This window comes from Podarcis tiliguerta (assembly GCF_965153285.1).
Source record: "Podarcis tiliguerta genome assembly, chromosome: 16".
Taxonomy (NCBI): domain Eukaryota; kingdom Metazoa; phylum Chordata; class Lepidosauria; order Squamata; family Lacertidae; genus Podarcis; species Podarcis tiliguerta.
This window is the reverse complement of record NC_139549.1, coordinates 13,619,852-13,634,100: the sequence shown is the minus strand read 5'-3', so window position 1 is coordinate 13,634,100 and position 14,249 is coordinate 13,619,852.

Sequence of the window (14,249 nt, the reverse complement as noted above, 5' to 3'; positions counted from 1 at the left end):
CGAGTTCCGAGTTGTTTGTGAACTAAGCTGTCCGAAAACCAAGGTACAACTGTACCTTGAACCTAACCGAGTAGCAAACCAGCAAGTGGTGCAATTCTCTCAGCAACAGAGTAACATGTTGCCAGTAATCTGGTCCTGTGAGCCATCTGGTCCCTGCATTCTGCTCTAGGGCAGCACCGCAAAAAGCATGTTACAGTAATAAAGTCATCCCCATGAACGATACAGTCCAAGCCAAATTGGTGGAGGTGGCCCTAGCTGACTCTTCTCCACATAACCTGGGGTTCTGTCTCTTGGTCACACTAGGGCATGATGCAACCAATAAATAAAGCAATGAATAAAAGAACCTCTGAAGGTGGTTCTTTAGAGGTTCTTAAGCAGAGGTTGGGTGGCCACCTTTTGGGGATGCTTTAGTTGTGGTTGCATTGCAGGGAGGTAGTCAAGATGACCCTCTTTAAGTCTATGTTTCTATGATTCTATAACTCCCCCCTCCCCCTCGAGATTTCTACAGTAGGAAATCAGTATTTCAGAGCTGAGGAGGATTCTGACCAGCACTGGAGTGAGGAGAGGTGAAAGTAGAGATGCATCTGCTTGCCCAGCCTTGGAGAAGGATAAAGTTTCTGGTGGCATTTATCTTCATTCTAGTAGAAGATCTTTCTCCAAGCCTTTCAGGTGGAGATCCATTTCAGATTTGAAATTGTTTTTCCATTCGAAATTGCTTTTTGTTGTTTGTGTATAGGGTTCTTGTTTTATTTTTTGCTGTTTTCTTTTCTTTCTTTCTCTTTTTACAGTGAAACTGCTTTGAGGTATTTCATGGGAAGTGATTCACAAATGGAATCGAATAAATAAATAATAAATCCTTTGATTTCTGCTTCTGCTGCCTGTTTTCTCTGCAACAGGTACTAATTTTCTGATCTCGTTTGATTTATTTTGTTTTGATTCGGATAGATAGGTGATGAATAGATAGATTAAAAAGTGATTTTAATCTCTATCGTATGCAGCCTTGAGACCTTTGGGTTGGAGAGACAGGCTGCAAATAAACAGAAATGTAAATAAATAAATTCCTAACCCCACTTACCCAGGAGCTCAGACCCACTGAATTAAAAAAAGGACTACCCAGAAATGAACAGACATTACTCAGGATTGCAGAGTAAATACACCACCTGCTTACACATCATGCATGTCAAGCCTTCTTACAGCACTGCAAGAGTCATGGCTCCCCTGCCGCCGCCACCCCAAGAATCCTGGGACCTCTAAGTTTCTTAAGGGCCACCAGGAGTTGTTAGGGGACCCTTAGAAAACTACAGTTCCCAGGATCCTTTGAAAAGTAGCCATGGCAGTTAACAAAGCTTAAGCGTGCTTTAAAGGTATGGTGTGGTTGTTTCCTTAGCCCTGTATCCAAGTCAATCCAATGCTCTGTCCGTGGTGCTGAAATATTATCTGGATCCTCCTACCCTCTCAGTTTGAAGGGACGCTGGTGGCGCTGTGGTCTAAAAAGCACAGAGCCTAGGGCTTGCCAATCAGAAGGTCGGCGGTTCGAATCCCCACGACAGGGTGAGCTCCCGCTGCTCGGTCCCTGCTCCTGCCAACCTAGCAGTTTGAAAGCATGTCAAAGTGCAAGTAGATAAATAGGTACCACTCGGGCGGGAAAGTAAACGGCGTTTCTGTGCGCTGCTCTGGTTCGCCAGAAGCAGCTTAGTCATGCTGGCCACATGACCCAGAAGCTGTACACCAGTTCCACTTCGGCCAGTAAAACGAGATGAGCGCCGCAACCCCAGAGTCATCCACCATTGGTCTTTAATGGTCAGGGGTCCCTTTACCTTTACCCTCTCAGTTTAACCCAGATGTATCTCACCCAACACACACATACAAACACTTCTTCAATTATAGATTTATAGAGATGGGCGAGGAAAACATCCTTCAACAGTTTTTTTGCATCTTCCACGGTGTCCCAGAGCTGGCCACTTTCTCAGTGCAGCAAGCACACTCTTCCATTGTCTCCCCAAACAGACGGATGTCATCCTTGTTGCTGCAGAGTCTGAGACAAGCAGACTTCTTGTCTGCCTGGCACCACTGGTGCAAAGAGCTCTCTTGTGCTCCAGTCTTGCTTGTGTCTTTCCTCCACTGGTATCTGGCTGACCACAGTGAGAACAGGATGCTAGGCTAGGTGAGCCATTGGCCTAATCCATCCTGCCTAACCCGTTTTAGGTGTGTTAAGAAATATCTCTGCTTATGGCTCTAGAGAGCCTCTGCCAAGCAGAGCCAGCCATGGATGCAAAGCAGGGGAACCTGTGCCCCCCCCCCCCAGCCCCATGAGCCCCAGTGAACGAAGTCTATGTTAGAGCGTGGTGCTGATAACGCCAAGGTTGTAGGTTCAATCCCCATAAGGGACAGCTTCATATTCCTGCATTGTTGGGGTTGGGTTAGATGATCCTTGGGTCCCTTCCAACTCTCTGATTCTATGATCAGGAACCACGGGTGTTGTTGCTGGAGAGCCACAGGAACCCCCATCCCATGGGCTATATGACTCCTCAAAGTCAGGTGATGAGGAATCTGCAGCCCACCCACTCAGCAGCAGAAAACATATCCCAGGTTCAGTCCCCAGCACCTGTAGTGAAAGGACCAAGGAGCAGGAGATGAGCTAGGCTCCTTCTCCACTTGAGGCTCTGGAGAGCTGCTGCCAGCCAGAGTAGGCAGTATTGGGCCCGGTGGACAAGTAGTCAGATCTGGCATAGCACAGCTTCTTATATATCTGGTGGCACCCTTTTAATTTTTTTAAAAATAACTCTAATCTGTAGCAAGAATGCTATTTGCAAAATCTAGGTCCTCTGCTTTCGTTGTGCCCCCTCTTTTTCTCCCTCTGGGTCAGGGTCCTCACAGCTCCGCAGAGCGGCACAGAGCGGTTTCCCCCACCCCCACCCTCCGGCAAACCTATACTGTTGCCTTAGCCTTTTGCCGCCGTGCCCCTTTTCTCCACAAATGCACATCAAAAGCAGGCAGCGCATGTCAGCGGCGCAGCTCTGCTAAATGGGAACATCCAGCCGCACAACAAGACACTGAAATGACCTGCTTGAAGCTTCAAGGCAGAGCCAGGGTATTCATCTGTCGCCTGGCAGCGACTTCAGGCGCTTTGGATCACATTTTATCTCTCTCCCTCGTCTTCCCCACCCCCTCCGGCCCTCTCACTGCAGATCACCTTCTAAAACACATGGCAGGAAGCCAGGAAGCCACAAAACCACAGGCTCCGACCCTCCTCCTCTTCTCCCCTCCCTCCTCTCACCTTTTTTTTTTGTGGGGGGGAGGAGGGTGTCACCTGGCAAAGCACCAAGTTAAATTGCAGAGATGTCTTTGCATCGCCCTCCTATTGTCACATGCAGGATTTCTTGATTCCGTCTCATTAGCCAAACCAATAGGCTGGTCGGAAGGTTGCCTGCCAATTCTCCTGCCCCCTTCTAGGACATTTGCCTCTCTTCGTTTTATTTCTTTTGGAAGGGAAGGGCTGAAGGTCCAAGGTAGGGCACATGCTCTGCGTGCAGAAGGTCCCAGCTTCAATCCCCAATGGTGGGGGGAAGGCTCCTGCCTGAAACCTGGGAGAACTGCTACCAGTCAGTGAAGACATCACCTAGCTGGATGGACCAAAGATGTGGTTCTATATAAGGCGGCTTCCTAAGCTCCTATATGGAAAAGGCCCTTGTTTAGTAGTTAGAGCATCTGCTCTGCATGCAGAAGGCTCTGGGTTCAATCCCCATAGTCTCTCCAGGTAGGAAAAGACTCCCTGCCTGAAACCCTGCCAGTCAGTTTTTTCCTAGGTACCGTATTTTTCGCTCTATAAGACGCACCAAACCATAAGACACACCTAGTTTTTGGAGGAGGAAAACAAGAAAAAAAATATTCTGAATCTCAGAAGCCAGAACAACAAGAGGGATCACTGTGCAGCAAAAGCAGTGATCCCTCTTGCTGTTCTGGCTTCTGGGATAGCTGCACAGCCTGCATTCGCTCCATAAGATGCACACACATTTCCCCTTACTTTTTAGGAGGGAAAAACTGAGTCTTATAGAGCAAAAAATATGGTAAATAGCAGGACAGGCTCTCAAGTCAATGTACAAATCAAGGCTCCCCTCCTTCTCTCTCTCTCTCTCTCTTCCTCCCTCCACACTGCTTCCCTTTGTCCCTTCGCTAACCACTGCCAAGTGCTAAATATTCTCTACCTCTCTCCTTCTGTCGTTCTGCCAACACACACACATCTCCAGTCTCCTTTTCCCTTCCTTCCTTCCTGCACCACCCCCAAGCATCCCACCTTCCAGGCCAAAGTTTCAAAAAGCCACCGCCAAGAGAGAAATCACCACGGCAAACACGGCTCGGAGAAATCTGCTGCCTATTTCGCAGGATCGCTTTGGGCGTCCGAGGTGCAGTGAGTGGCACAACAGTGTATCTGACTATGGGGCAACTGAAAAAGTGTGCCCAAGAGATTCTAAGAGGCTGTTTTAAAAAGACAGAGAGAGAAAGAGAGAGAGAGAAAGAGCTTTACAAGAATGTGTAGGAATATATATTTACAAATAAAGCTGTATTTGATGGCTGAAAGGACATATGATTTTTGACATGACTGAGAATCGCATAGCCAGGGACGGAGAACTTTAAAGTGTTAAGACCAGAAGGCGGAAAATATGAAAACAATGAGAAGAGGCAGGAATGAAGATTTGGAGATATGCTTCAGAGGTCCAGACTATGGGGAGCCCGGAAAAATTAATAATTACAATTTGGACTACAATTTGGTCCCTGTTGTGTGTTTTTTTAGTTTATTGTTTTTAATTAGGTTATTATGATTCAGATGTGTTGATTGGCTGTTTTTATTGGAAAATCAATAAAAATGTTTTAAAAATAAAAAATAAAAGAATGTATAGGATTTCATCCAGTGGCTCCCTACACCTCCCCACCGCCCACATCCTTAGGAAACAACTGTGATTCCTGCATTGTAGGTGGTGTGGGACTCGATTACCCTTCGGGTCCCTTCCAACTCTACAATTCTATGATTCTAACAGCAGCCTGTGCCCCCACCCCCACAACCCTCACACACAAGAGCTGGTAGGTCTAGAGCAGGTGTGGGGACATAGGAGCCAACTCCTAGGAGCTGAGGTCCATTTGCCTCCCCCCCACTCAATAAAATATTTGTGATGCCCTGGGCCCTCCAAAGCTGATTGGCATTTCCATTCAAATGGGGGTGGGTGTTGCCATGTCAGGTGATTGATTATGTGGGGTAGGGCTTACCTGCGCCCTCCCACAATATTGTATTCAAGTTGGAAGGCCTGTGTGGGGAACCTCGGTTGATGAACTAGGCCTGGTGGGAGTTGTGGATCAGTAACATCTGGAGGGCTGAAGATTCCACAAACAAGGTCCAGAGTCACCAACTAGCACACCAGGATGGACTGTCAAGTAGTCTAGCACTAGGGCAGGAGTAGAGAACCTGAGGCCTGGAGGCTGGATGCAGCCCTCGAAGCCTCTCCCTCAAGCCCTCGGAAATCTTCCCAGGCCATGCCCTTTATCCGCTTTCCTTGATTGTTCTTGCCAGGCTGGGATGTGTCCTGGGACTTGCATGATGCCTCCTGCTGGCCTGAGTGGATGGTAGAAAGTGGTGCATGAGTGGGCGTAGAAAATGCCTTGCTCATCCTGGATGATGACCTGTGTTGGGAGAGAGGTAGGGGGAGTGCAACTTGGTTACTTCTCCTTGATCTCTCAGTGGCTTTAGATCTTAAGAAGATCCCTGCTGACTCAGACCAAAGGGGCATCAAATCCAGTGTTTCCTAAACATAGGTCTCAAGATGTTTTTTTGGACTACAACTCCCATCATCCCTAGCTAGCAGTATCAGTGGTCATGGATGATGGGAACTGTAGTCCAAAAAAAACACAAAACAGCTGGAGACCCAAGTTTGGGAAACACTGATCTAATCCAAAACTCTTGTTTCTCACAGTGGCCAAGATCATGCTGTTTAAACCTGCGACAGGGTGGTGGGTTTTATCATCTGACAACAATTTAAACCAATTTTCAGAGCCCATGTTAATTCCAGCAAAGGAAGAGGCCCAGTTGAATTTTTTAAAAAATGAATAAATGCAATCCACACCATCTTCCATGAGCACGGCTCATCTGATCCTTCTCTGTCTCTCACACGCGCAGACCCCATTTTGCTACATCTACGTCCGTGCAAACTCTATGTTATCTCCCCAACCAGATTTGCTTCAGAGGAAAATTGAAGCTACATTGAGTGCTAACACGAAGAGACTGAAACAAGCCCTGGAAAAATGTCACTCAGCGGTTCCCAGGAGCTCATAGTTTATTAGCATGATATATGTTGTGCAAACACAGTTTAGCATGTCGTCTCCACATAACTAGCTTTTCATGGACTCTTGGCTTTATCTGGTTTCTCCGGCTCGCTGTTCAGTGAGTGCATGCATGTAAAGCTGCAAGGAGTCTTATTTTGTTGTTGTTGACTTCTTCCAAACGCATGGTCTCCCCCAAATCAAGCATAGGGGTTTTCCCTCAAGGGAAAGGGAAACTCCCACAAGCCTTTAGAAATAGCAAGTGACCTGAAAGATCATCTCATCCCTTATACACCCTGTCGATCCCTGTGCACTGCAGTTGAGAGGCTCTCTGCAGATACCATCCTGTAGGAAGAGCCTTGTAGCTGGATCAGGCCTGTGGCCCATCTACTCCAGCATTTTGTGCTAACCAGATGCTTATGGGAACACCCCCAAGTCCTCTGATAACTTTTATATTGCTGTAACAGGCCCTGGGGCCTTTTCGTGAAGGGCAGAATGGGTTAATTAGGTAGGTTCACCTTTAAATGCAAACCAAATCATAATTTGTCCTCTGTCCGTATCTGCTGCTGTCAGGGATTAAACCTGGGGCCATCAGTGCAAAAGTGAGACAGAAGCATAGAACTGTAGAAGGGACCCTGAGGGTCATCTAGTCCAAGCCCCTGCAATGCAGGAATCTCAGCTAAAGCAGATGGCACAAGTGCATGCCCGACTACACTCAGCTTTCCCTTGCCTCTGTATCATGAAACCCAAGAGGACATGATCACTTCCTTCCAGGGTTCCCAGTACTTCCAGCTTGTCAATCAGTTCCTCTCTGTTGGTGAGGACCAGGTCCAAGATAGATGATCCCCTTGTTGCTTCTTCCACCTGCTGGGAAATGAAATTGTCAGCAAGACAACAGAGGAATTTGTTAGACCTTACATCATTTGCAGAGTTTGAATTCCAACAGATATTGGGGTAGTTGAAGTCCCTTGTAACCTGCTGTAGGAAGGCATCATCCAAGTCTTCAGTGTGGCTTGGGGATTTACAGCAGACACCCAGTTAGGTCACTGTTGCTTCCCTCTGCTACAATTTTTACTCATATACTCTCAATCTGCTTTCCATGCTCCAAGTCATGGGTCTCTTCACAAGTCTACACATCCTTTACATATAATGCTACTCCTCCTCTTTTCCTGTTTGGTCTATTCCTTTTGAATATGTTATACCCTTCAAGTTCTACATTCTATTCATGAGCCTCACCTCACCAGGTTTCAGTAATGCCTATTAAGAGCTCATATTTGTCTTGCTTTTTTTCCATACTCTGTGCATTAGTATAGAGACAACTGAAACATTCAGTTATTCCCTCCAGCTGCTTCCTTCTTTTAGTTTCCTACCTGACTACTATACTACTGACAACCTTTTCCTTAAATCTGCTGCTCTTTTGTGGCACCTGGCCTGATGAGACTGCTTCTTCTCTGAGTAATAGTATGGCTGGCCATGCCCAAATGATGCCAAACTACAACTCTCAGGCAAATTACAGGGGGGGAGAGACCATGAACACTAGTCTGAATGCTAAGCATCACCGCCACCACTATCACCTGTCCCCTGGCCTTCAGCCAAAAGGGCTCCCAGAGTGGCTTGCATGCAATCAATTAAAATAAGACACTCCTTGGAAAGCTTAGTCAGAAAACTGCATTGCAACATTCAATGAAGTGTGAATTCCGAAGGATGGTTGTGTGTCAGTTTGTGTATTGTTTCATAAAGTGTGAAGCAGGCAAGTTCACCTTTAAATGTGAAGTGAATTTATCCCTCATCCCCAGTTCTGAACTTAGTTTTGGATTTCCATAACATCGGTTGGTGTGCCAGCAGGAAGGTGCCAAGAAGATCAAGGAGGGCGTAGTTCAAGCGAGTGCCATCTGTTGATCTCACCTCTCCTACCCAAGCACCATATGTCTGATACAAGACAGAATGGAGAATAGCATCCCTGATGGAATGCGCTTGGGTGGGGGTGCGCCACTGAACCGCTTCCCCAGGGAGCGGGAGCCCCAATTCTGTTGTTCCCTTTTTTTAAAATCCAAACCACGGATTACAGGAATGCTGGCAGAGTAATTATTTTTCCCTGTCAAACATTGTGCTCGGCTTGCCTGTCTGCAGACAGCTGGAGAGTGATGAATCCTTTTGTGTTTGCGGCAGCCTTGGACCAGCTCCAGGAAGGAAAGGTGCAAACTGGCGGCAAGGTTTGCCATTAACATTCGCCATTGGAGGCGATTTCCCCCGAGTTGCTCCATCTGTGCTCGCAGCACTCGGCTGAAGATGGAGGAGGAAAGAGAGCCTCAAGTTAAGGTGAGATGGGGGGACAAGGTGCATACAGACATACCATTTGGGGTATTATCCCTGAGTCACACTGCAAGGGTGCAGCATCGTCACTGAGAACACGAGTTTATGAGCTGGAAATCAGCAACACATAGCTAGGTTATGGCAGGGATTTCCAAAGTGGTGCCCGTAGGCACAATGGTGTCCTTGTGGTTTTCCCATGGCATCCACAAAGCCTCTGAATTCTCCCCCCTGAAACACAACCCCCTTGGTCATGAGGTGGTGAGGAGGGATGGGAGGAGGCAGTGATTTCTATCCTGTCCTGGATTTGTTGCAATTTGCTCTGTTTCCATTCTGCTTCAGTGCAACTTCCACTGAGCCCTGCATTATTCACCTTGCTATCCTCTATGGCTGAATGTAATCAAATAGTTAATGAATTTCAGTGGAATGGAGTGTGTCAAAAGGAATACATAAAGTAATATAATCATTTACATTAATGTTTGCAGACTAAATGTTTGCAGACAAAAGTTCAGGAAGGCCGCTTGTATTCGCTTGCGTGATTTCCGCTCCTGACCTCAGACCAACATGTGAATTGTGACACTTTCCACTCCCACTTCCATTTTCAGTGGAATCCTCTGACATCTCTAGTGGTGCGGATGGTTACCATTTTCTCCCTTGTAAAGTAGAACTAAAGGAGGAAGTTGGAAGAGTGCCACTCTCCCGCTTCTTCTTTCTGCTCTATGTGCTTTTAAAATGCAGCTTAATTCTACTGGGCTTGACTTTTCACAGATCTCTGAAAATGAAGTATGTGTGTGTGTGCTTTCTCTGTGTGTGTCTCTTGGGGAAAAGGGACCGATCTAGCGAAGAAGGGGAGAAAGGTGAACCCACAACATGCACTCAAAAATCCAAATGTGCCATCTCAACCAAAAGAAGGGAACTCACTCTGAAACTCACCTACAGGTGGTACTTGACACCATGGAAACTGGTGCTGATACGCCCAGGAACCTCACCAAGATGTTGGAGTGGCTGCACCTCTACAGGTACATACCTCCTCATGTGGTGGGAACGCCCCAAAATCCAACCCTTCTGGACAGCAGTCCTACAAGAGATGTGCAAAATAACTAAAAAGTTATTAGAACTCACCTCTAGAACTAGCCCTACTGAACATCTTCCCAGATCATAATGACCACTCACGTTATACAGAGCTTATCACCCACCTACTCTCAGCAGCCAGAAGCCTCATAGCCAGACACTGGAGAGACTTGTCAGGAGTAAACATGGACCAATGGTATCAAACTTGTATGGGAAACACCTTACTAGAAAAGCTAACCAATAAACTGAAAGTGACACAGGGATAAATAGAAGAGGACACCTTCACCCCAGTATGGTTTCCCTTTATCACATACACAACCCAACAAGACAATGACAAGAACGCACCAACAGCATACGAATCAGTCTGACTTACCTGACCCAATAAGCCCTCCACCCCCTCACAAATGCAAACAAACCCCCACTACAGAAAACCAACCACACCCTGCCTCCCAATACCTCTCACTACCAAGGAAATGTAATAAATGAACAGAAACCTACCCAGTTGATGCTGACAGAAAACACTACACGTACACTCTCCCCCCTCTTCTTTCCCAATCTTATACTGTTTTCAACATTAATGTCTCACAACAAATGCAACTGATTTCTAAGAAAGGCTGTACAATCTGAAAAAAGAGACAAGGCATGTACTTTTGTAAACCAAGAAAATATTTAATAAACATTTTTCTCAAAAAAGATTGGGAATCCTTGGATTATGGAATACACTGGATACAAAGGGGGGGGGGTGATGTGAAAGCCACTGGTTTCAGTGGCTTTAAATAGTGTTTAGCAAATTTGCGAGGATGAGAAGGTCTACCACAGCGATGGGGAACCCACAGCCCTCCGGTTGGCCTACTTTCCCATCAATTTAGACAAATTTTAGGTAGAAAAGTCTATCGAAAGATATAATCTGTGATAGCTAAACAGACCCTCCATCTTCAAAGGCAGTAAATCTCCAAGCACAATATGATGTTCCGCAAACAACGGGTATCACTCTTCTTATTTCAGCTCCAGGTACTTTTCAAGAGCAAGAAAAGTAAACATCCTCACCTTGGCCATGGGGCACTAAGTTGTGGATTTGGGAGGAGCTCAGAGGCTTCCCACCACAGAAAGACCTCAAAGATGCCATTGCAGCCATAGGAGCCACATTGCCAACCCTTGATTTCCCATCCCTGGCTCTAGGCTTCCTAGAGTCAAACCCCACTGCCTGACACAGAACAAATGTCCCTCTGTAGCAACCACAGCTCTTCAATCTCCCTTACCTCCCAAATGGAATCCAACTCAAGACGCCAACACTGGTAAACAAGTTGCAAGTTGCATCTCACAGCACAGGCAAATGCACACATATACCGTTGTCTTCTCCACTGATGAGCTTTGCTTTTGAGCTCTTCAGATTAACAATGAAGAACTGAAATGGAAGATGCTATTGCTCCATAGATTACACTTGGCAATGTAAGGGCCAGGAGTCACACGGCTTCCCATTGGGGGAGCAAGACAGCTGACTGATTGGACCGAGGTTTCAATGACCGAGACAATCCATTAGGAGGACACCTTCCCAAATTGAGCTGCCTTGCTTAGACTGGCCTGGAAATGGATTCCATGATAGGGAGTCAGGCCAGTCAGCTCCGACTCCAGTGATGAATGCTCCTGCTTCAAAATCTCCGCAACAAGAAGCAAAGGCAAGGATGTGGAGAAAGGAGATGGAGGAGAAAGCTTCTCCCTAGCTCATGATACAAGAGCATCATAATACGTCCAGTGAAGCTTTATGGTGGGAGATTCCAAACAGGCAAAAGGAAATCCTTCTCCACACAGGCATAATTAAACTACGGCATTCAATGTAGCGATGCCCACCAACTTGGTGGCTTTCAAAGAGGATTCAATGAACTCATGCAGGATGGAGGCTATTGGTGGCTGGATTTCTTGCACCAAACAAGGAGTTGGAGCATGTGGTATAGAAGACTCCCCCTAGGTTTATATCACCTTCTGCATACAAAGCATTTGCCTAGTTATTGTCACTTGTGCCTGGACCCCTCCAATGCTGTGATAGAAACTCTTAAGTGCATGGTTATGGGTTCGAGCCCCACGAGTTGAGGGACTGGGGCATGGTAGCTTGGTTGGTAGAGCGTGCGACTCGTAACCTCAGGGTCATGGGTTCGAGCCCCATGTTGGGCAAACGATCCCTGCATTGTAGGGGGCTGTACTAGATGACCCTCATGGTCCTTCCAACTCTGCAATTCTACGAGTCTGGCCATGGAAGCTGGTCCATGAGGGCAAATGGGGCACTGCCCTGAGCCAGCCCCGCACTTGCCTGCCTTCTCACTTACATTTAATTGAGAGGGCAGCATTGCCTGTCAGCTTTCCCCTCTTCCTCCATGATCTCAGTGTTCCTTTTAAAGAACTCAGCAGGGAGCAGGATGGGAGCAAAACAAGAATTATTTGGCTCCGCCTCCCACTGGCTCTGGCTCCGCCTCCCTCTGGCCTCTCTGCCTTCCACCCCACCAGCTCCAATTGTCACCAGCCACCACTGTTCCCCTCCACAAGCTCCACTCTTTCCCTCTCCTGGCTGAGCCCTTGAATCTCATCCCCCTCTGCGCAAGGAGTAGACAGTTAATTGCTACTAACAGTCATCTCCCCAATTTCATTTTTATACTCCAAAATCTCCTCGTAGCCGTTTTCCTCCCAAACATCTCTCTTATGTACAGAGTTGTTTTCTTCTCCATAGCTCAAGAGGCAACGTGTCTTTCTTTACAGAAATAAACAGGACATTTGAGGGGGGGAGGTGAGGGAGAACACACACGAATGAATCACGCTTTTCATAATTTTTGAAAAGGGAGGGAACCGTTTGGAAGCAAAGGCAATTATCTCTCCACATTAGAAGCACCACCAGCTCGCGCCAATTTGCCACAAGGCTGAAAATTTGTACGGGCTTCTCAACACCCGATGCGCGGCGTGATCAGTTAAAAAAGAAGAAATCTCCATTCTCATCTCGCCGTTTATATTTTTTACTTTGCAGCAGGAATGAAGAGGAGCAGCGTAGTATTTTACTAAGTGCTCTGAAGGTCTGGGAACTAAATGTATAGAGATAGAGATGTATATTTAAATGCTAATTTCTTTCCCTTTTCTCCCCCCAAGAGTATTGCAGGGTGTGGAAGCAAGCATGTCATTTTGCCAGGCAGCTGAAGTCAAAGCGGAAGGCGTTGGAGATCATCCTGCAATCTGCTGCCATAGCGGAGCAATGATCTTGTCAAAACAGCTGTGCCTGACTCTGGTTTAAGCTGTTTGCTTGCTAATGGTCAGAGATGATCAGCTCACGCAGGGCTGGAGGAGCCTCAGACCCAGGGGCCAAGTGCAGCCCCACAGACCTCTCTGTTCAGTCCCAGACCACATTCCCCACTGCCCCCAACATTGCACACTGGCTGGAGTCAGTTGTCAAACTTCAATAATGTCTCTTTGTTTGTCCAGATGGAAGACAGAGAAGGGTATGTAAGTGCCTAGAGTACAAAGGTAGAATTTGCATTTGTTGCCCCGCCCACTTTAACTCTTGTTCCCACCCACCATTGGCATGTGACTCAGAAGCTAAGCCCTCCCATTAGAGTCAGTGAAACTGGTTTTTAATAGTAACAACAACACTCCTTATTCTCTCCACCACACACATAAGAGAGCCCATACCCCTCAACTATTCAATTTTTCAGGAGGTGACAAAGAGTGTGCTTAGGATCCCAGATGGATGGCCATCTGTCATGGATGCTTCAACTGAGATTCCAACATCGCAAGGGGTTGGACTAGGGTACCTCCCAACGCTACAGTTCTATGATTCTATGACTCTACTGCTAGCCAGTGTAGACCATAACAACCCAATGAGCCTGATTCATTATAAGACAGCTTCCTACATCCCTAAGTACAGTGGTACCTCGGGTTACAGACGCTTCAGGTTACAGACCCCGCTAACCCAGAAATAGTACCACGGGTTAAGAACTTTGCTTCAGGGTGAGAACAGAAATCGTGCGGCGGCAGCAGGAGGCCCCATTAGCTAAAGTGGTACCTCAGGTTAAGAACAGTTTCAGGTTAAGAACGGACCTCCAGAACGAATTAAGTTCTTAACCCGAGGTACCACTGTATATTTAGGAGGTTGGGCCATTGCTCAGTGGCAGAGAATCCTGTTTGCATGCAGAAGGTCCCAGGTTCAATCATGAAACATCTCCAGGTAGGCCTAAGAATCTCCCTGCCTGAAACCATGGGCAGCGGCTGCCGGTCAGCATCAGCAAGACTGTGTTTGATGGATCAATGGACCTGCCTCAGTGCTCAGGCAGCTTCCTGTGCTCCCAAGCCTTTTTATCCAAGTGCGAAAGAACTGCCCAGTGAGCCGGCCTCAGATCGATGGGTGCCCTCAGGTCACCTTCCAGTCCCAGTGCAAAGAACTGCAGGATCTTGGCCTCCCACCCACTCCGAGCATTAAACAGCTCAATGCGAGATGCACTTTGAATTAATTTCATTTGAAGTTTTCAATATTTCCTGCCATTAAGCAAGCATCTCTCTCTTCCCACCCCCTTGTTTTTGTTTTC